The sequence below is a fragment of the Macaca fascicularis genome, chromosome 3, assembly GCF_037993035.2.
Source record: "Macaca fascicularis isolate 582-1 chromosome 3, T2T-MFA8v1.1".
NCBI lineage: Eukaryota > Metazoa > Chordata > Mammalia > Primates > Cercopithecidae > Macaca > Macaca fascicularis.
Window position 1 is genome coordinate 133671645 of NC_088377.1, and position 21221 is coordinate 133692865.

Consider the following 21221-nt stretch of genomic DNA (forward strand, 5'->3'; position numbering starts at 1 on the left):
GCACCTCACAAGACAAGACCCACTGGCTTGGAATTCTAGCCAGCCACCGGTAGCAGCACAGCAACTCCCTAGGGACGAGCACCCAGGGGAGGGGTGGCCCACCATCTATGCTGTTTGGGCACCTTAGCCATTCCAGCCTCTGGCCTTTGGAGAGTCCGAGCTGACCAGAGGTGGAAAGGATCCCCCAGCATAGCACAACTGCTCTACCACAATGTGGCTAGACTGCTACTTTAAGCAGGCACCTGATCCTGTTCCTCCTATGGGTGGAAACTACCAAACGGAGCCTCTAGCCATCCCTGTCTATATTCTCTAGACAACACAGATTTGAATTCTCCCTGGGATGGTGCTCCCAGAGGGAGAGGCAGGTCACCATCTTTGCTGTCTAGGTGACTCAGTCATTCCTGCCTTTGGAATTTGAAGAGTCTGAACTGACCAGGGGCAGAAAAGACTACCCAGAAAGCACAGCTGCTCTACCCAAACGTGGCCAGACTGCTTAAGTGGGTCCCCAGTCCCACTCCTCCTCACTGGACAGGACCTTCCAACCAGGGCCTCCAGCACTCCTGCCTGTGTTCTCCAGCCAACAGAGAGCTGAATTCTCCCATGACAGTGCTCCCGGGGGAGTAGCAGGCACCATCTTTGCTGTTTGCATGACTTAGCTGTTCCAGCTGTTCTAACTACTTCTTCAGAGTATCTGAGGCAACTGGGGGCTGAAGTGGACCCCCAGCACAGTATAGCAGAGCTGCTCTACCAACACGTGGCAAGACTGCATTTTTAAGTGGGTCCTCAATCTTATTCCTTCTTACCGGGTGAGACCTCCTAACTGGGGTCTCCACCCACCTCTTACAGGTGCCTTTGGGCCAGCAACAGGCCTGTACCTCCTTGGGAGGTATCATCTTTGCTGTTTTGCAGCCTTCACTGGTGGTACCTCCAGGTACTGGAAAATCCGAGGCAACCAGGTACTGGAGCAAACATACCACAGCAGCCCCATGGAAAATTGGCCAGAGTGTTAAGTAGGTACTCATTCCCATATCTCCTCACCAGACAGGTCTTCCAGACTTGGGTTTCCAGCCATTCCCCACCAGAGCTACTGAGCAAGTAGCAACTTGGCAACTCCCTGGACAGGGCCTCTATGGGAAATCGAAAGCCTCTCTGAGACTGCCTCTGAAGTGGATCTGCCCTTGCTGGACCAATAAAAGAGTAAAGACCCTAAGTGTCTTATCCACACCTCCAAGAAACTGTAATAAGCCCAAGGAGAGGCCAATACGTCTCCCACAGGTCCTACACACCCCACAGTGCTTGTGACTAGACAGGGAACCCTTGGCTTGGGCCCACAGTACAGACCCTCCATCCTGGCCTGATTGCCCTGAGGGACTGCTGACCTAAATCTCTCTGGGTTGGAGCCCTCAGGAGACAATCAAATGACCCTCAGTCACAACTACTACTAAGATCCCTTTGTCTGCTGCCTCCATCTTGAGAAAGGAACATAAACACTGAGATCGCACCAAAGCTGCAGTGGGCAGCCCAGAAGTACCAAATCACAATCTGCAGCCAGCATTCAAGGGGGAGAGAAACTCACACTTTCAGAACATTGAGAAAGAACACAGCTACAATTGTGAGGAAACATAGGGGAGCCACACAACCAAACAAGAGTCTACCAACTGACCAAAAAGGCTAAGCTGCCTGCTGGATCACACCCCAAGGCTTCAACATCAAAAATACCTCACTAATACACCCACCTCTGAAACCAGAGTCAAGAAGTCAGCTTCAAATAAAGACACTGCACAAAGCCTTGGCCTGGTGAAAACATCCAAAAGAGAAGTCTGTTGACTATACTTAATCTACAATGCAGATAACGGAACACCCACACACGGAGATGACAGAGAACAAATGCAAGAGCTCCAGTAACTCAAATGGTCAGGGTATTGAATGCCATCCAAATGACCACACCCGTTCCCCAACAAGAGTTCTTAATCAGGCTGTACTGGCTGAAATAACAGAAATACAATCCAGAATATGGATAGGTACAAAGATCACTGAGACTCAGGAAGATGGCAAAACCCAATCCAAGGAAAATGAGAATCACAATAAAGTGATACAGGAACTGAAGGATGAAATAGCTGGTATAAAAAAGAACCTAATGGGTCTGACAGAGCTGAATAACACAATACAATAATTTCACAATGCAATTAGAAGTATTGACAGCAGAAGAAACCATGCTAACAAAAGAATCTCAGCACCTGAAGACTGGTTCTCTGAAATAAGAAAGTCAGATGAAAATAAAGAAAGGAGAATAAAAAAGAACAAGCAAAACTTGTGAGAAGTACGGGATCATGTAAAGAGGTCAAATCTACAAATCACTGGTATTCCTGAAAGGGAGGGGGAGAAAGCAAACAACTTGGAAAACATACTTCAGGAAATTGTCCATGAAAACTTCCCCAACAAAGCTATAGGGTCTAACAGTTAAATTCAGAAAATATAGAGAACTCCTGCAAGATTGTATACAAGAAGATCACCCCCAAAACACATATCATCAGATATTCCAAGGTTAAAATGAAAGAATTTTAAAGGCAGCTAGAGAGAAAGGGCACATGACCTACAAAGGGAACTCCATTAGGCTAACTATGGACCTCTCAGCTGAAAACCTACAAGTCAGAAGAGATGGGGGCCTATATTCAACATTCTTAAAGAAAAAAATTCTTCAACCAAGAATTTCATATACAGACAAAGTAAGCTTCCCAAGGGAAGGAGAAGTAAGATTCTTTTCAGATAAACAACTGTTGAGGGAATCCATCACCACCAGACTTGCCTTACAAGAGATTCTGAAAGGAGCACTATATAGAAAGGAAAGACCAATACCAGCTAATACAAAAACATACTTAAACACACAGACCAGTGTCACTGTAAAACAACCACACAAAAAGCCAACATAATAATCAGCTAACAACACAATGACAGGATCAAATCCACACAAATCAATACTAACCTTGAATGTAAATGGGCTAAATGCCCCACTTAAAAGGCACACAGTAGCAAGCTGGATAAATAAGCAAGACCCAATGGTATGCTGTATTCAAGAGATCCGTCTCACATGTAATGACACTCATAGACTCAAAAGGATAAAGAAAAATCTACTAAGCAAATGGAAAACAGAAAAAAGCAGGGATTGCAATCTGAATTGCAGACAAAAGAGATTTCAAATAAACAAACATCAAAAAAGACAAAGAAGGGCATTACTTAATGGTAAAGGGTTCAATTCAACAAGAAACCCTAAATACCCTAAATATATATGTACCCAACACACAAGCACCCAGGTTCATAAAGCAAGTTCTTAGAGACCTACAAAGAGGCACAAACTCCCACAGACAAAATAGTGGGAGACTTCAACACTCCACAGACAGTATTAAGCAGATCATTGAGGCAGAAAATTAACAAAGATATTCAGGATCTACACTCAACATTAAACCAAATGGCTCTGATAGACCTCTACAGAACTCTCCACCCAAAAACACCAGAATATACATTCTTCTCATCACCACATGACACATACTCTAAAACTGACCAAATAATTGGACATAAAACAATCCTCAACAAAGTAAAAGAACTGAAATCATACGAAACACACTCTTGGACCACAGAGCAATAAAAATAGAAATTAAGACTATGAAAATCACTCAAAACCATGCAATTACACAGAAATTCAACATCATGCTCCTGAATGGCTTTGGGGTAAATAATGAAATTAAGACAGAAATCAAGAAGTTCTTTGAAAATAATGAGAACAAAAATACAACATACCAGAATCTCAGAGACACAGCTAAGGCAGTGTTAAGAGAGAACTTCATTGAACTAAATGCCCACATCAAAAAGTTAGAGAGATCTCAAATTAACAACCTACCTTCACAACTGAAAAAATTAGGCAAGAACAAATCAACCCCAAAACTAGCGGAAGACAAGAAATAACAAAAATCAGAGCTGAACTGAAGGAAATTGAGACACAAAAAAAACAATCAAACGATCAATTAATCCAAGGGCTGGTGTTTGAAAAAACTAATAAAATAAACCACGAGCTAGACTAATAAAGAAGAAGAGAGAAAAGCTCCAAATAAACACAATTAGAAATGACAAAGGGAATGGTACTACTGACCCCACAGAAATAAAAACAACCAAGAGAAACTACTGTGAACACCTCTACACACATAAACTAGAAAACCTAGAAGAGATGAGTAAATTCCTGGATGCATACACTCTCCCAAGACAGAGTCAGGAAGAAACTGGTTCCCTGAGCAGACCAATAATGAGCTCTGAAATCAAATCAGTAATAAATAGCCTACCAAAAAAAAAAAAAAAAGGCCAAGGGCCTGACGGATTCATAACTGAATTCTACCAGACATACGAATGAGAGCTGGTACCATTTCCACTGAAGTAATTCCAAAAAAATGAGGAGGAGGGACTCCTCCCCAACTCATTCTATAAGGTCAACATCATCTTGATATCCAAACCTGGAAGGGACACAATGAAAAAAGAAAATTTCAGGCCGATATCCTTGATGAATATCAATACAAAAATCTTCAGCAAAATACTGGCAAACCAAATCCAGCAGCACATCAAAAAGCTAATCCACCAAGATTGAGTAGGCTTCAACTCCAGGATGTAAGGTTGGTTCAACATGTGCAAATCAATAAATGTGATTCATCATATAAATAGAACGAAAGACAAAAAACCATATGATTATCTCAATAGACACAGAAAAGGCCTCTGATAAAATTCAACACCCTTTCATGTTAAAAACTCTCAATGAACTAGGTATTGAAGGAACATACTTCAAAATAATAAGAGCCATCTATGACAAACCCACAGCCAACATTATACTGAATGGGCAAAAGTTGGAAGCATTTCCCCTTGAAAACTGACAAGGATGCCCTCTCTCACCACTACTATTAAACATAGTAATGGAAGTCCTAGCCAGAGCCATCAGGCAAGAGAAAGAAAGAAAGGTCATCCAAATAGGAAAAGAGAAAGTTAAACTATCCCTGTTTGCAGATGACATGATTCCATATCTAGAAAAAAACAAAACAAAACATAGTCTTGGCCCAAAAGTTCCTCCATCTGATAAACAACTCCAGCAAAGTTGCAGGATACAAAATCAATATACAAAAATCACTAGCATTCCTATACAGCAACAACAGCCAAACAGAGAGCCAAATCAGAAAGGCAATCCCATTCACAACTGCCAGAAAAAGAATAAACTTCATAGAAATACAGCTACCCAGGGAAGTGAAAAATCTCTACAACGAGAATTACAAAACCCTGCTCAAAGAAATCAGAGAAGACACAAACAAATGGATAAACATCCCATGTTCATGAATAGGAAGCATCAATATCACTAAAATGGCTATATTACCCAAAGCAATTTATAGATTCAATGCTATTCCTATCAAACTATCAATGACATTCTTCACAGAACTAGAAAAAACTATTTTAAAATTCATATTGAACCAAAATAGAACCCAAGTAACCAGAAGCAATCCTAAGCAAAAATAGCAAAGGTGGAGGCATCACATTACCTGACTTCAAACTATACCACAAGGCCACAGTGATCAAAACAGCATGGTACTGATACAAAAACAGGCACATAGACCAATGGAACAGAATAGAAAGCCCAGAAATAAGGCTGCACACCCATGACCATCTGATTTTTTTTTTTTTGAGACGGAGTCTCGCTCTCACCCAGGCTGGAGTGCAGTGGCGCGATCTTGGCTCACTGCAAGCTCTGCCTCCCGGGTTCACGCCATTCTCCTGCCTCAGCCTCCCAAGTAGCTGGGACTACAGGCGCTCGCCACCATGCCCGGCTAATTTTTTGTATTTTTAGTAGAGACGGGGTTTCACCGTGTTAGCCAGGATGGTCTCGATCTCCTGACCTCATGATCCGCCCGCCTTGGCCTCCCAAAGTGCTGGGATTACAGGCATGAGCCACCGTGCCTTGTGACCATCTGATATTTGACAAAGCTGACAAAAAAAAGCAATGGGGAAAAGACCACTAATAAATAAATGGTGCTGGGAAAACTGGATAGCCATATGTGGAAGATTGAAGCTGGACCCCTTCCTTACACTATACACAAAAATAAACTCAAGATGGATTAAATACTTAAATGTAAAAGCTCAAACTATTAAAACCATGGAAGATTACATAGGAAATACCATCCTGGACATAGGAACAGGCAGAGATTTCATGAAAAAGAAACCAACAGCAATTGAAACAAAATTAAAAATTGACAAATGGATCTAATTAAACTTAAGAGCTTCTGTACAGCAAAGGAAACTATCCATAGAGTAAAGAGACAACCTACGGAATGAGAAAAAAATATTTACAAACTATGCATCTGGCATGGTCTAATATCCAGCATCTATAAGGAACTTAAGCAAATTTACAAGGAAAAAACAAACCACCCCATAAAAATGTGGGCAAAAGACATGAACAGACACTTTTCAAAGGAAGCATACACACTACCCACAAGCATATGAAAAGAAAGCTCAGTATCACTGATCATTAGAAAAATGCAAATCAAAACCACAATGAGATACCATCTCAAACCAGTCAGAATGGCTATTACTAAAAAGTCAAAAATAACAGGTGTTGGAGATGGTGCAGAGAAAAGAGGATGCTTATACACTGCTGGTAGAAATGTAAATTAGGTCAGTCATCAGTCATTGTGGAAGACAGTATGGCAATTCCTCAAAGAGTTAAAAGAAGAACTACCGTTTGACCCAGCAATCCCATTACTGGGTATATACCCAGAAGAATATAAGTCATTCTACCATAAACACACATGTATGTGTATGTTCCCTGCAGCACTAAAGTAAATGTGATACATATATGACATGGAGTACTACACAGCTATAAAAAAGAATGAGATCATTTCTTTTGCAGCAACATGGATCAGGCTGGAGATCATCATTCCTCAGTGAAATAATGCAGGAACAGAAAATCAAATATCTCACATTATCACTTGCAAGTGGGAGCTAAACACTGACTACCCATGGAAACAAGGATGAGAACAACAAACTCTGAGGTCTACTTGAGAGTGAAAGGTGACAGGAAGGAGAGGATCAAAAAACTACCTTTCAGGTACTATGCTCATTACCTGGGTAATAAAATTATCTGTACACCAAACCCTCATACAATGCAATTTACCTAGATGACAAACTTGCACATGTACCCTTGAACCTAAAAGTTTTAAAAACAAAATACTGCATTGAATCTATAGGTCACTTTGGGTAGTATGGACATTTAACAATAAAAATTCTTCCAATTCATGAGCATGAGATATAGATTCAACGCTATTTATTTGAGTCTTCTTCAATTTATTTAATCAATGTTTAGTAATTTTCAATGCACAGAGGTTTCACTTTCTTGGCTAAATTTCCTCCTAAGTATGTTATTCTTTTCTGATGGAAATGGAACTGTTTTCTTAATTTCTATTTCTGGATACTTCATTTTTAGTATATAAAAATGTAACTTATTTTTGTATGTTGATTTTTGTGTCACACAACTTCACTGAATTTATTAATTCTAACCATTTTTTGGTATTTAGGGTCTTGTACATGTAAGATAATTTAATCTGCAAACAGAGATCATTGAACTTCTTACATTCTAACTTGGATACCTTTTATTTATTTTTCTTGCATAATTGCTTTAGCTAGGAGACCCAGAATGATGTTGAGTAGAAATGGTAGGAATGGACTCCCTTGTCATGTTCTTGATCCTATGAGAGCTTTCAGTTTTTTACCACTGAATATGATGCTTACTGTGTGCTTGTTATATATGACCTTTATTATGTTGAGGTACATTACTTCTACACTTTAATTGTTGAGAATTTTTATTATGAAAGGATGTTAAATTTTGTGAAATGCTTTGCTAAGCTTCTTGAATCTATAAATTTGTCTTCCCCAAATCTAGGAACTTGTAGTTATTATTTTGTCAAATGTATTTTCTGTATTAATCTCTACCTCCTCTCCTTGGAAGACTCCAAAGACACAAATTTATATATTTTGCTATAAATTTTTAATTTCTTCCTGTTCTGTTCTTCAGATTGGATCATTTCTACTGATTTACTTTAAAATTAATATACACATCTCTATCATCTCCATTCTGCTTTACAGCCTCATCTGGTGAATGTTTTATTTCAGACATTATACTTTTAAATTTCCATGGTTCTTCCTTAAGATTTTATTTCTGTACTCAGAATTTCCATTTTTCTATTCATTTCAAGAGTTACACACCTTACATCATGGAGCAGGGTTATAAAGGCTGCTTTGATGTCTTTGCCTGATCATTCCAACATCTGGGTCATCTCACAATGAGCATCTTTATTCCTATGAGAATTGATCACATTTTCCTGGTTCCCTGTAAGTAAAGTAATTTTGGTTTTACCCTAGATTCTATATTTTATTTTTTTAGAGATAGTATCTTGCTGTGTTGCCCAGGCTTGAGTGCAGCTGCTATTCCCAGGTACAATAACAGTGTACTACGGCCTTGAACTCCTGGCCTCAAGTGACCCTCCTACGTCAGCTTCCTGGGTAGCTTGGACTACAGAAGTGTGCCACCATGTCCGGCTATCCTGTGTATTTTTAATTTAATATTATTTTAAAATGAATGACAGCATCTTTCCTCAAAGTGCACAGAGACTAGAAGATATAAATATGTAAGCCAATAGCTACAACACATTGATAAATGCTGTATAAAATGAATTGCATGCCTCCAAAATTCACATGTTGAAGTTCTATCCCCAATATATCTGTATTTCAAGATAGGTGCTATAAGGAGTTAATTAAGGTGAAATGAGGTATAAGGATGGGGCCTTGATCCAGTAGGATCATACAAAGAGACACCAGAGAGTGCTCATTCTCTGTCTCCATCAAGTAAGGACACGATGAGAAGATGATCGACCACCTACAAGCCAGAAAGAGAATGCTTGCCAGAAAGCAAATCAGCCAATATCTTGATCTTGGACTTCCCATCCTCCAGAACTGAGAAATAAATTTCTGTTACTTAAGCCTCTCAGTCTGTAGTATTTTGTTATAGTACTCTAAGAACACTAAGAGAGTTAGGTTATTATTGAACTTACTCTGCCTTGTCTAACATCCTAAGTTCAGTAAGATTTTTCAACAGTGGCTTTTAAAGGCAATAATGTGGAAAAGTATACAGCATTTTAAAAGATTAAAGATAGATAAAATCTATGATGTATCAGAAACATAGAGTAGAAAAATAATGGAAGTTTTCTTGAGAAATTTACTGAAAATAAAAATGTATACAAAGAAGAACACAGAATTCAATAATACGTAGAAGGGGCAGAAGAAACGCCAACTTTAGGGAAAGCTTAATAAGTATTGACTAGATAGATGGAAATAGAAAACAGGGGAAGAATGCAGCAGAACTCGACAACGAGATGGTTAATTAATAGCATCAATGGGTAATAAACATAAGGAATAGATCTCATCATGTTTAAGTAGAAAAGAACCTTGTACTTACAATAAGATAAGAGGGATTAACAGACAAGAGAAAGAAAGGGCACCCAAACTGAAAAGGAAAAAGTCAAATTACCCTTGTTTGCAGATGATACGATCCTATATTTGGGATAACCTAAAGAATTCATCAAAAAGCTATTAGAACTGATAAACAAATTCAGTAAAGTTGCAGGATACAAAATCAGCACACAAAAAGTCAGCAGCTTTCCTATATGCCAACAGTGAACAATCTGAAAAAGAAATCAAGTACTACTATTTATAATTGCTATAAGTAAAATACCCAGAAATAAACTTTACCAAAGAAGTGAAAGATCTCTACAATGAAAACTATAGAACACTGATGCCAGAAATTTAAGAGGACACACAAAAAAATTGAAAGATATTCCATGTTAGTGAACTGGAAGACTATTGTTAAAATGCCCATACTACTCAAAGCAATGTACAGATTCAATGCAATCCTTATCAAAATACCAATGATAGAGATGGTATCTTGCTGTGTTGCCCAGGCTTGAGTGCAGCTGCTATTCCCAGGTATAATAACAGTATACTACTGCCTTGAACTCCTGGCCTCAAGTGGCCCTCCTGCCTCAGCTTCCTGGGTAGCTTGGACTACAGAAGTGTGCCACTATGCCTGGCTATCCTGTATATTTTTAATTTAATATTATTTTAAAAATGAATGACAGCATCTTTCCTCAAAGTGCACAGAGACTTTAAAATGAATATACACATTTTGTATTTCACAGAAATAGAAAAACCAATCCTAAAATTCATATGGAACCACAAAGACCCAGAATAGCCAAAGCTATCCTGAGCAAAAGGAACAAAACTGGAGGAATCACATTCCCTGACTTCAAAGTATACTACAGAGCTATTGTAATCAAAACACCATGGTACTGGCATAAAAAGAGATATATAGACCAATGGAACAGAATAGAGAATGCAGACATAAATCCATAAAATTACAGTTAACTCATTTTTGACAAAGATTCTCAAAATGTATATTGGGGAAGGGACAGTCTCTTCAATAAATGGTGCTGGGAAAACTGGTTATCCATATGCAGAAGAACGAAACTAGACCACTCTCTCTCACTGTACACAAAAATCAAATCAAAATGGATTAAATACTTAAATCTAAAACCTGAAAGTGTGAAATTATCAAAAGAAAACATTGTGGAAACTCTCCCGGATATTGGACTGGGCAAGGATTTTTTGACTGACACCCCATAAGCACAGGGAACCAAAGTAAAAACAGACAAGTGAGATCATATCAAGTTAAAAAGCCTCTGCACTGTAAAGTAAACAATCAACAAAGTGAAGCAATAACCCACAGAATGGGAGAAAATATTTGCAGACTACTCATCTGACAAGGGATTAATAAGCAGAATGTATAAGGAGCTCAAACAACTCTATAGGGAAAAAGCTAATAATTCAACTTAAAATGGGCAAAAGATCAGAATTGATATTTCTCAAAAGAAGACCTACAAATGGCAAACAGGTATACGAAAAGGTGCTCAAAATCACTGATCATCAGATAAATTCAAATCAAAAGTACAATGATACATTATTTCACTCTGGTTAAAATGGCTTTTATCCAAAAGACAAGCAATGATGAATGCTGGTGAGGGTGTGGAGAAAAGAGAACGCTCATACACTGTTGGTGGGAATGTAAATTAGTACAGCCACTAGGGAGAAAAGTATAGAGGTTTCTCATAAAACTTAAACTACCATATGATCCAGCTATCGCACTGCTAGATATATACCCAAGAGAAAGAAAACCAGTATACTGAAGAGATAGCTGCACTCCAATGTTTATTGCAGCACTATTCACAATAGCTAAGACTTGGAAGAAACAGACAAATGAATAAAGAAAATGTGGTAAATATACACAAGGGAGTACTATTCAGCCATAAAAAATGAGATCCTGTCATTTGCAAAAACATGGATGGAACTGGAGGACATTATGTTAAGTGAAAAAAGACAGGTACAGAAAGACAAACTTTGCTCATTTTCACTTATTTGTGGGAACTAAAAATTAAAAACAGTTAAACTTATAGAGATAAAGAGTAAAATAATGGTTACCAGAGGCTGGGGAGGGTAGAGAGGATGGGGGGCAGTTAGTGGGGATGGTTAATGGGAACAAAAATATAGTTAGATAGAATTAATAAGATCTAGTATTTGATCACACAACAGGGTGACTACAGTTAGCAATAATCTATTGCACATTTAAAAATAACTAAAAGAGTATAATTGGATTGTTTGTAACGCAAAAAAATGAATGCTTGAAGTGATGGATACCCTACTTATGCTGATGTGATTATTACACATTGTGTGCCTGTATCAAAATATCTCATGTACCGCATAATATATACACCTACTACGTACCTGTAAAATTAAAAATTTTAAAAATGAAACCCATCAGAATAAAATCATTTAAAATATCTAATATCAATAAATAAAGCCAAAAAATGTAAATAACATTTGAAAAGATAATCAACAATTAAGAATACATCTTCTTCTCAAGATGGGACATTTATTAAAGTAACGATAAACTAGGCCCTTAAGTAAGACTTACAAATTTCAACAAAATCTCCCAAACAAACCAAATTCTGACTATAACTCAATTAACATAGAAGTAAATATGAAAAGGTAAAATCTCCCATTTTCAGAAACATAAAAAACTTCCAAATTACTCATAAGACAAAGAAATGAGCAGAACAAGTAGAAATTACTTAAAAACGAGTATTAATGAAAATATTACATTACTCAAACATAAATATAGCCAAAGCAGTAGTTGTAGAAAAATTTGAAAATTAATCTGTTAAGAGTCCAACATAAACATAACAAAGCCAAAGAAGATATAACAGAGGAAACAATAATGCTATTAATATACATACATGATCAGCAAAGCCATAAATTAGTTATTTGAAAGACTAATAAAACAGATAAATCTCTGGCAATACTGGTTAAGAAAAAAAGAAAAAAGAACTAATGATCATAAAATAAAAACAAAGAATTAAAAAAGTTTTAGACTTTACATCCCTTTAGAGAGCTTTAATTTTTAAAAACTATTCTGCTGAATTCATCTATTTTAAGTGTCACATTAAAGGAAATATTACAACTAGCTAGAGATTTAAAAATTGAGAGTATATGGGATAGAAGACATTGACAACTTTAAGGAGAATACAAAATAGAATAACATCAAAGAAATCAACAACCTGAATAGACCTGAAAGCATAAAGTGAATTAGTAGTTGAAGTGCATGTACACACACGCATACACTCACCATTTGACCCAGAGAGTTTTTACTGGTAACTTCTACCTAATAGATGATTATTCAAAACTTATGCAAAATTCTCCCAAAGAATGAAAAAAAAGACAAAACACCTGCAATGCATTTTTTGAGGCTAGAATAACCTTGACAACAAAACCCAAACAAGCACAAAACAGACTAATTTTACTCATAAACACAGAACCCAAACTTCTAAAATGTTATTAAACCTAAATCCTAAAACTTGCAAAGTAGATTAAAACAATATATGAGGCTCAAGTTGGATTTATCCTAAGAATATTTAGGTGATTTAACATTAGAAAAATAATTGATGTAATTCTTCACATTAAAAAATAAAGGCAACTTCTGGGATAGAACAAAATTAAGTAGATGTATTTTCCTCTTGCTAAATACAACTAAAAACTCTGGCTATTTTATAAAAACAAACATTAAAAGATTCTGAAGGTGGAAATGAAAAGGAAGACTGGCTAGAAACCTCAGAACCCAGAGAATGACACAGCAGTAAGCTCCCTGAGTTTCTTTTTACCTCTTATACCTCGGACTGTGTGCTAGACAAATTAGCAAACTGTATCTACACTATAAATACAGGAACAACAAACTTGCTTTATCCTTCTCCTCTTGAGCGTTCTAAATTATCTTTGGTGGTGGAGAAAAAAAAAATTATAACACTGTCTAATGTGGTCCTATATGTATGTAGAGGAAATATGTAAAACAACTATGCTATACACATAGTGTAAAGGGACACAAAGAAAGGTAAGATTTTTAAACTTCACACTGGAAAATGATACCAGTAGACTGTGATGTTATATATCTATAACATAATACTGCAACCACTGAAAAATCTATACAAAGAGATACACTAAAAAACAATGTAAATAAAAATGGAATTCTAAAAAGTGTTCAAACAGCCCCCTAGAGGACAGAAAAAAGAAAACAGAGAAACCAAGAACAGGGGAAACAAACAGAAAACTAAAAGTAAAATGGAAAACCTAATGTATTTACCCATATTCTTGTTTACTGTATCCTTTCTTCCTTCCTGTTATTCCAAAGTTTTGTTGTTGTTGTTGCTTGTTTGCTTTGAGACAGAGTCTCATTCTATTGCCCAGGCTGGATTGCAATGGCATGATGGCATGATCACAGCTCACTGCAGCCTCAACTTCCTGGGCTTAAGTGATCCTCCCACCTCAGCTGCCCAAATAGCTGGGACTCACAGACGCATATCACCATGTCTGGCTAGTTTTTTGTATTTTTTGTAGAGACAGGGTTTTGCCATGTTGCTCAGGCTGGTCTTGAACTACTGAGCTCAAGTGATCTGCTTGTCTTAGCCTCCCAGCCTAAAGTTCTTTCTTTTATCATTTCCTTTCTGCTTAACGAATGTTCTTTGATCATTAATTGAGGGTAAGTCTGCTGGCAACAAATTTCCTTAGTTGTCTTTCCTGTGAGAAGGTCTTAATGTTTCCTTCATTGCTGAAGAATAATTCTGCTGTGTTGACAGTTATCTTTCAGCACTTGAAATATGTTGTACCACTTCCTCCTGGCCTCCATTGTTTCTGATCAGAAATCTACTGTTATTCAAATTGTTGTAGGCAAGTTGTCATTTTTTTCTATTTGCAACATTTTTTCTTTGTCTTTATTTATTGGTTTAATTATCATGCCTTTGGCATGAATTTCTTCGAATTTTTCCTATTTGTGGTTTGCTCTGTTTCTTGAATCTGTATGCTTATGTCTCTTGCTAACTCTGGATAATTTTCAGCTGTTGTTTGAGTACTTTTTCAGTCCCACCTTCTTTCTTCTCTCCTTCAAGAATTCTGACAGGTGTCATCTTTTGTTATTGTCCCACAGGTCCTTGAGGCTCTGTTCATTTTTTAACAAGTCTAATTTCTCTCTGTTGTTCAGATTAGGAAATTTCTATTGTTCTGTCTTTCAGTTCACTGGTTCTTTCCCCTGTAATTCCCATTTTCCTGTTGGGTCCATCCACTGAACTTTTTCAGTTTCATATTTTTTCAGCACCAAATTTCCATTTTGGTCTTCTTTATATCTGTCATTTCTTTGCTGTGGATTTCTACTTTTTCATTTCTTTCTCACATGTATTGCTCAAAGCATTTTAATCATGGATGCTTTAAAATCTTTGTCAGCGATTCTAACACCTCTGTCATCTCAGTGTTGACATCTATTGACTATCTTTTATTACACAATCTGAGATCTTCCTGGTTCTTGGTATGACAAGTGAGTTTCAATGGAAAGCTGGACATGTTCATATTATGTTATGAGACTCTGGATCTTATTTAAACCTTCTGTTTTAACTAGTTTTTTGTGACACTGCTCCCACAGGGTAAGGTGGGAGGGGAGCACTGCTTCATTACTGCCAAGTGGAGGATGAAGTTCAAGTTTCCCAATGGGCTTCCACTGATACCAATAAGGGCATCCTCATTACTACCATGTGGGAGTTGGAGTCCAGGCTTCCCACATGGTTTCCACTGGCATGGCACTTGGGGTGGCCCCCTTACCACTGGGTGACAGTGAAAGACATAACTCTCTAACAGGCCTCTTCTGACCCTACCCCAGTATGGCCAGGAACCAGCACATTACTTTTAGATGGTGATGGCAGCCTAGGCTCCCCAGTATGGTGTTCCATCAACATGGTAGGAAGGGGGGTGTTGGAGAAGAGAGAGAGAGTTTTTGATCAGCCAAGAGGGAAGAAATCTTATCTCTCTGGCCTTCTCTGATATCACCCTAACGGTGGTACTGGGACACTTTGTTATCACCTCAGGAGGGTAGAATTCTAAGCTTCCCATTCGGCCTTTTTTAAGAGTAGGTGGTACTACAGTTTTTTTGTGTGATGTTTAAAGTAGAGCAGATACTGCTAGAAAGTTTTCTGTCTTGCTAGGCTATTCTTTCTCTGGTCCTTTGGCTAGAGAGAATAGTATCTTGCTGAGAGGTTTTCATTGTTGTTGTTTTTTTCCCTTTGCCTGTTGCAATTTGCAAGTTCCTGGCTTATCCAACACCCAGTCTGGGATATATGAGGCAAAAAGTAAATCCAGGCAACCCACTACTGTGTCATTCCTAAGGTCCTAGTGTCCTTAACCAGTCTTTCTTCTACTCTCTACCTTTCAGAGTTTTCTTATGTTTGTTTTATGCATGATAGCCAGGATTTATTATTGTACTTTGTAAGAGAAACAGGGGAAAGTATGTCACGTTCATCTTCCCAGAGGTAGAAGTCTTCCTAAATTGCATTTCTTCCCACCCCCTGCCCATTTGATATAATAGAAGCTATGAATGAGAACAGGGATTTTTGTTTAATTCCCTATTGTATGCCTAGCACTTACAACAGTGGTAGGCATACAGTAGATACTTAATAAATATAGTTGAATAAATAAATGAAAAAAATTCATTTATAGTTGACCCATTACATTATATTTCTGAATGAGTAACTTGAAATTTAAGTAGCTTAGGGATGGATAAATAAGTTTAGAAGAAAAATAGTGGTGAAGTATAATACAACTGACAAGTTAAAAAATCAATTGATTTTCTTTTATAAATGAAATTAAATAATTAGGTTTTTTAAAAAACTACCAATTAAGTCTATCAACTTATACTAAATCTAACTTTGTTTTGGAAAATGAATATCCTCTAACTTCTTTCTCTTCTTTATTCTAATTTTCCTCATCCCCTTTTCTCTTCCATTGCTTTCTCTTTCTTCTCCTTCTATCATTTTTTCTCAAGTGTTCACAACAAACCTTGATATTTTCTCTTTTCCTTAATGTGTTCCCCTTTTTCAGTCACCCTGGGTAATGACCACATCTAGACTGGAATCTCTGCATCGTTCTAGTGCTCAGCTTTCTCCTACCCACAACCAACTAATCCCTGAGATTTATTAATACTACTAATGCATACTGTATTTCTAGCTTCACTGGTTAGTCTCTTCTTTCCTCTTTTTTCTTTGAATAAGCTTATAACTGTATTAATTTTTTCTTTTTAAAAATTATTTTAAAATTTTTAAATTGACAAATATAAATTGTATATATGATGTACATGTTTTTAAATTTGTATACATTGTGGAATGGCTAAATTGTACTAATTAACAAATTAACATATGTATTACTTCACTTTCTTGGTCCATTTTTGTATTGCTATAACAATACCTGAAACTGGGTCATTTATAGCAAACTGCAATTTATTTCTCATAGTTCTAGAGGCTGGGAAGTCCAAGATCAAAGCATCAGCAGATTTGGGGTCTAGTGAGGGTCCTGTCTCTGCTTCCAAGGTGGTACCTTGAACACTGCATCCTGTAGAATGAAGGAATGTTGTATCTCCAAATGGCAGAAAGCAAAATGGCAAAAAAGGACAAACTCCTTCTGTCAAGCCCTTTTATAAAGGTATTAATCCATTCATGAGGGCTCTGCCCTTATGAGCTAAGAACACCTCCCAAAAAGCCCCACTTCCCAACACTGTTGGACAGGGTGTTAAGTTTCCAGCACATGAATTTGAGGGGACACATTTAAACCATAACCCTCACGTACTTACCATTTTTTGGTGAGAACACTGAAAATATACTCTTTTAGGAATTTTCAAATATCCAATACACTTTAACTATAGTCACCATTTTGTACAATAGATCTCTTGAACTTATTCCTATTTAACTGAATTTTTATATCCTTTAACCGAAACATCTCTCTGATCCTTCTCCTTCCAGCACATGGTAACCACCATTCTACTCTCTACTTTTATGAGTTCAACTTTTTTAGATGCCATATATAAGGAAGTCATGCAGTATTTGTCTTTATGTATCTGGTTTATTTCACTCAACATAATGTCTTCTGGGTCATCCATGTTGTCACAAATGGCAGGATTTTCTTCCTCTTAAAAGCTGAAGAGTATTCCATTGTTTATATATGCAACTTTCTTTCTTTTTTTTTTTTTTTTAATAAACTCATCAGTAGACAGATAATTAGGTTGAGTCCTTATCTTGGCTAGTGTGAATAATCCTTCAATGAACATGGAAGGAGAGATAACTCTTCGAGACACTGATTTCATTTCCTTGGCTATGTACCTAGAAGTGGGATTGCTGGTTTACATGGTGGTTCTATTTTTATTTTTATTTACTCTAATCACATAGAAGACTAATGGCAGTTCTATTTTTAATTTTTTGAGGAACCTCCAGAATGTTTTCTGTAATGGCTGTTCTAAATTTACATTCCTACTGCAAGGGTTCCCTTTTCTCCACAACTTCTCCAGCACTTGTTATCCTTCGGCTGTTTGATAATATGCATTCCAACGGGTATGAGGGCATATCTCACTATGGTTTTAATTTTCATTTATTTGCTGTAGAGTGATTTTGAGCACCCTTTTACCTGTTGGCCATTTGCATGTCTTATTGTGGGAATAACTATTCAGGTTCTTTGCCTAAATCAGGCTATTTATTTTCTTACTATTGATTTGTTTGAGTTCCTTATATATTTTGGATATTAGCCCCTTATCCGGTGTGTGGTTTTTAAATATTTCATCCCTTTTTGTAAACTGTCTCTTTACTCTGATGATGTAATTTAGTTTTATGTAATTCCACTTGTTTATTTTCCTTTAGTTGCCTGTGCTTGTGGTGTCAAATCCAAAAATGTCATCACCCAGACCAATGTCATGGAGTTTTTTCCCTATGTTTTCTTCTGGTAACTTTACAGTTGTAGTAGGTAGATCTTACATTTAAGTCTTTAATGCATTTTGAGTTGATTTTCTTCTATGGTGTGAAGGGTCTAATTTTATTCTTCTACGTGTGGCTAATCAGTTGTCTCAACACCATTTATTAAAGAGACTGTCCTTTCCCTAGTGTGTGCTTTGGCACTTTTGTTGAAAATTAATGGACCATAAATGCATGGATTTATTTGTGGGTTCTCTATTCTATTCTATTAGTTTATTCATCTGTTTTTATGCTAGTAACATCCTGTTTTAACTAATACAGCTTTGCAGTATATTTTGAGGTCAAGTATTTTGATGCCTCCAGTTTTGTTCTTTTTGCTCAAGATTTCTTTGGTTATTCAGGGTCTTTTGTGGTTCCATATGAATTTTCAGGACTGTCTTTTTTTTCTGTGAAAAATGACCCTGAAATTTTGATAGAGATTTCAGTGAACATTTAGATTATGTTGGGTAGATTGTTAATACAAGCATTTTAACAATATTAATTTTTTAATCTATGAACATGTATATCTTTCCACTTATTTGTATTTTTATCTCTGAAGGGGATAAAGAGGGAAAAAACACTGCATTTATCCCTATCAAACTTCAGCTCAGGCAAACTAATTTAGAGAAATAAAATATAAGCTATAGTTCAATTTTTTAAAAGCCTCGGGATTTTACTCAGCCTCAATTTCAATGTGAACCAGAAGTCTATGTAAACTTAAATTCTGACTAATACTAGCCTATCTGAAGCTTTACTCAGCTCTGAGAACTGGATTTTTAAGAGCAATACTAACAAATCAGTGGTAAGCCAGAAAACTAAGACTGTGGTGGTTCCAGAAAATTAAAGAAACTAGGGATACCTTACCCGGGAGAAAGAAAAGAGGGAACTTGGGAAAAGATTATAAAATAGCTATATTTTAATATTTGTTAGTAGTAGGCTCACATTTGAAAGAAAGCAGCAGAAAAAAGATCAAAGCACAATATGATAGGTTGGTTTCATATACATAAGAATTTTCAAATAATCTAACCTGTCCAATAATGTGATGGACTGCTTTACTTAGTTCTCAGAGATCAGAAGTGTTAAGGCAAAGACTGTATGTACCCCTGTTAGAAATACTGTTGAGCAGATTGCTTCAGCAGGAAAGAGGCTAGAATACAGTAGTGCTTCTCAGTCTATGATCCTCTGAGCTACCTGAAGTGGTACTACGGAGTTCTGAATAGGTTGCAATTGTTGCTGAGCAGGCAGAATGCCTAACTTCTCCATCCTGGCTTCAACAAAATGTTCTACATATATATCTAGCTTTTGCAGTGGCTTTTATTAGGAGTGGTAGGGTTAGGGTGGAAGGAAGTATTATGCTTTAAATAAATCAATAAAAGTTCAAAAATTACTGAAGGACCTGAACGAAGATCTCTTTCAATTCTAATATTATCATTAATTCCTATTTCTCAGCTATATCCTAGGAAAGTAAGATCAACATCTTATTGACAGATTACTGCAAATAAGATTAATGTATATAATTTTAAAAGCCTCCTTTTCTTCAGTAATGGGGCTTTTAGAGTGAAACAACTGTCTCAGCTCTTCACTTTGCCTGTATCATCACAGCCTATACTGTGTCTGGGGAAGATTTTATCTTTCTCTGGAAAAGTTTAATGTTGAAAACAAATGTCCTTTTACTTCAAAAATAAGCAGTAGTTGTAGAAAAGTAGATCTTAGAAACACACAAAGTTATAAAATTTTAATTTGTACTTCTATAAAGGAAAACACTGGAAAAATTAGTTGCTATATAACTAAATCATAAGTGAAGAGTGTACTATCAATATAATCATATGATTTATCCAAAAGTAAAAGCAATTTGTTATATATTAAAATACCAAAAATAGGAAGTAATATATGAAAGTCCCAGATGCTTGCATCTTTAAAATACCTCATCTCAAAAGTTACACATTATTTTGTAATTCCTTATATATATATACACATACACACGTATATAAATCAGTGACCATATGAGTTGATTTACAGAAATTTTTAAATTATCTTACCTAGCTTAAAAAATTAACACAAATCTTACTGTATCAGATTTCTTACTATATCTTAGTCACACAAGTAGAATTCTTATTCATAATTCAACTGGGGATTCTATTTTCATTATAGTATTATTCAGAAATAACATTAATGGATTTAATTGTTCAGAAATAATTCTGAAGGTGTGTGATCTATATTTTGCTGATATACAACTCAGAAGACGGCAGACTGGTGTGCCGGAGGCATCCACTTACACAGTAGTGACTCTGCCCAACCACTTGGCATGGGAGTCTCAACATAGCCTTATTGTTCATTTGCTATTGATAGTTTTCTATTGATAGTTTTTTGTGAGAGAATCATATGCTAAAAGGTATACCAGATCAGGGGCATTAGGTTTTAAGGTAAAATTCTCACGAACATCAAGGTACATCAGAGTCTGTTCTATTCCATATACTTTTTAGTCAGGCATTATTTATAAATTTATGCATAAAATTTAAAAATATGATCATCACACAATATAGTATCTAATAATATCTCAAAATACTTCCATATCCTTTGCTTTTATAAAAATTTTATTTTCTTATAAAAGGTAACATCAGTGACAGAAAATTTAGGAAACATGGAACAGCAAAAATGAGAAAAAAATAACCCTTTTAAAATGCAAAACAACCAAATTTAACAGAAAAAAGTGTTAGTAATTTTAGGAACCCCATT

The 21221-nt window shown here is 36.4% G+C and overlaps 2 protein-coding genes across 25 annotated transcripts in view; one reads left to right on the plus strand and one right to left on the minus strand.

Moving 5' to 3' along the window:
* RUNDC3B (RUN domain containing 3B) overlaps positions 1-21221 on the minus strand; it is a 180833-nt gene that overhangs the window by 136567 nt on the left and 23045 nt on the right. The window lies entirely within an intron of this gene.
* The window catches only part of ABCB1 (ATP binding cassette subfamily B member 1), a 219707-nt gene that overhangs the window by 39866 nt on the left and 158620 nt on the right, over positions 1-21221 (plus strand). The window lies entirely within an intron of this gene.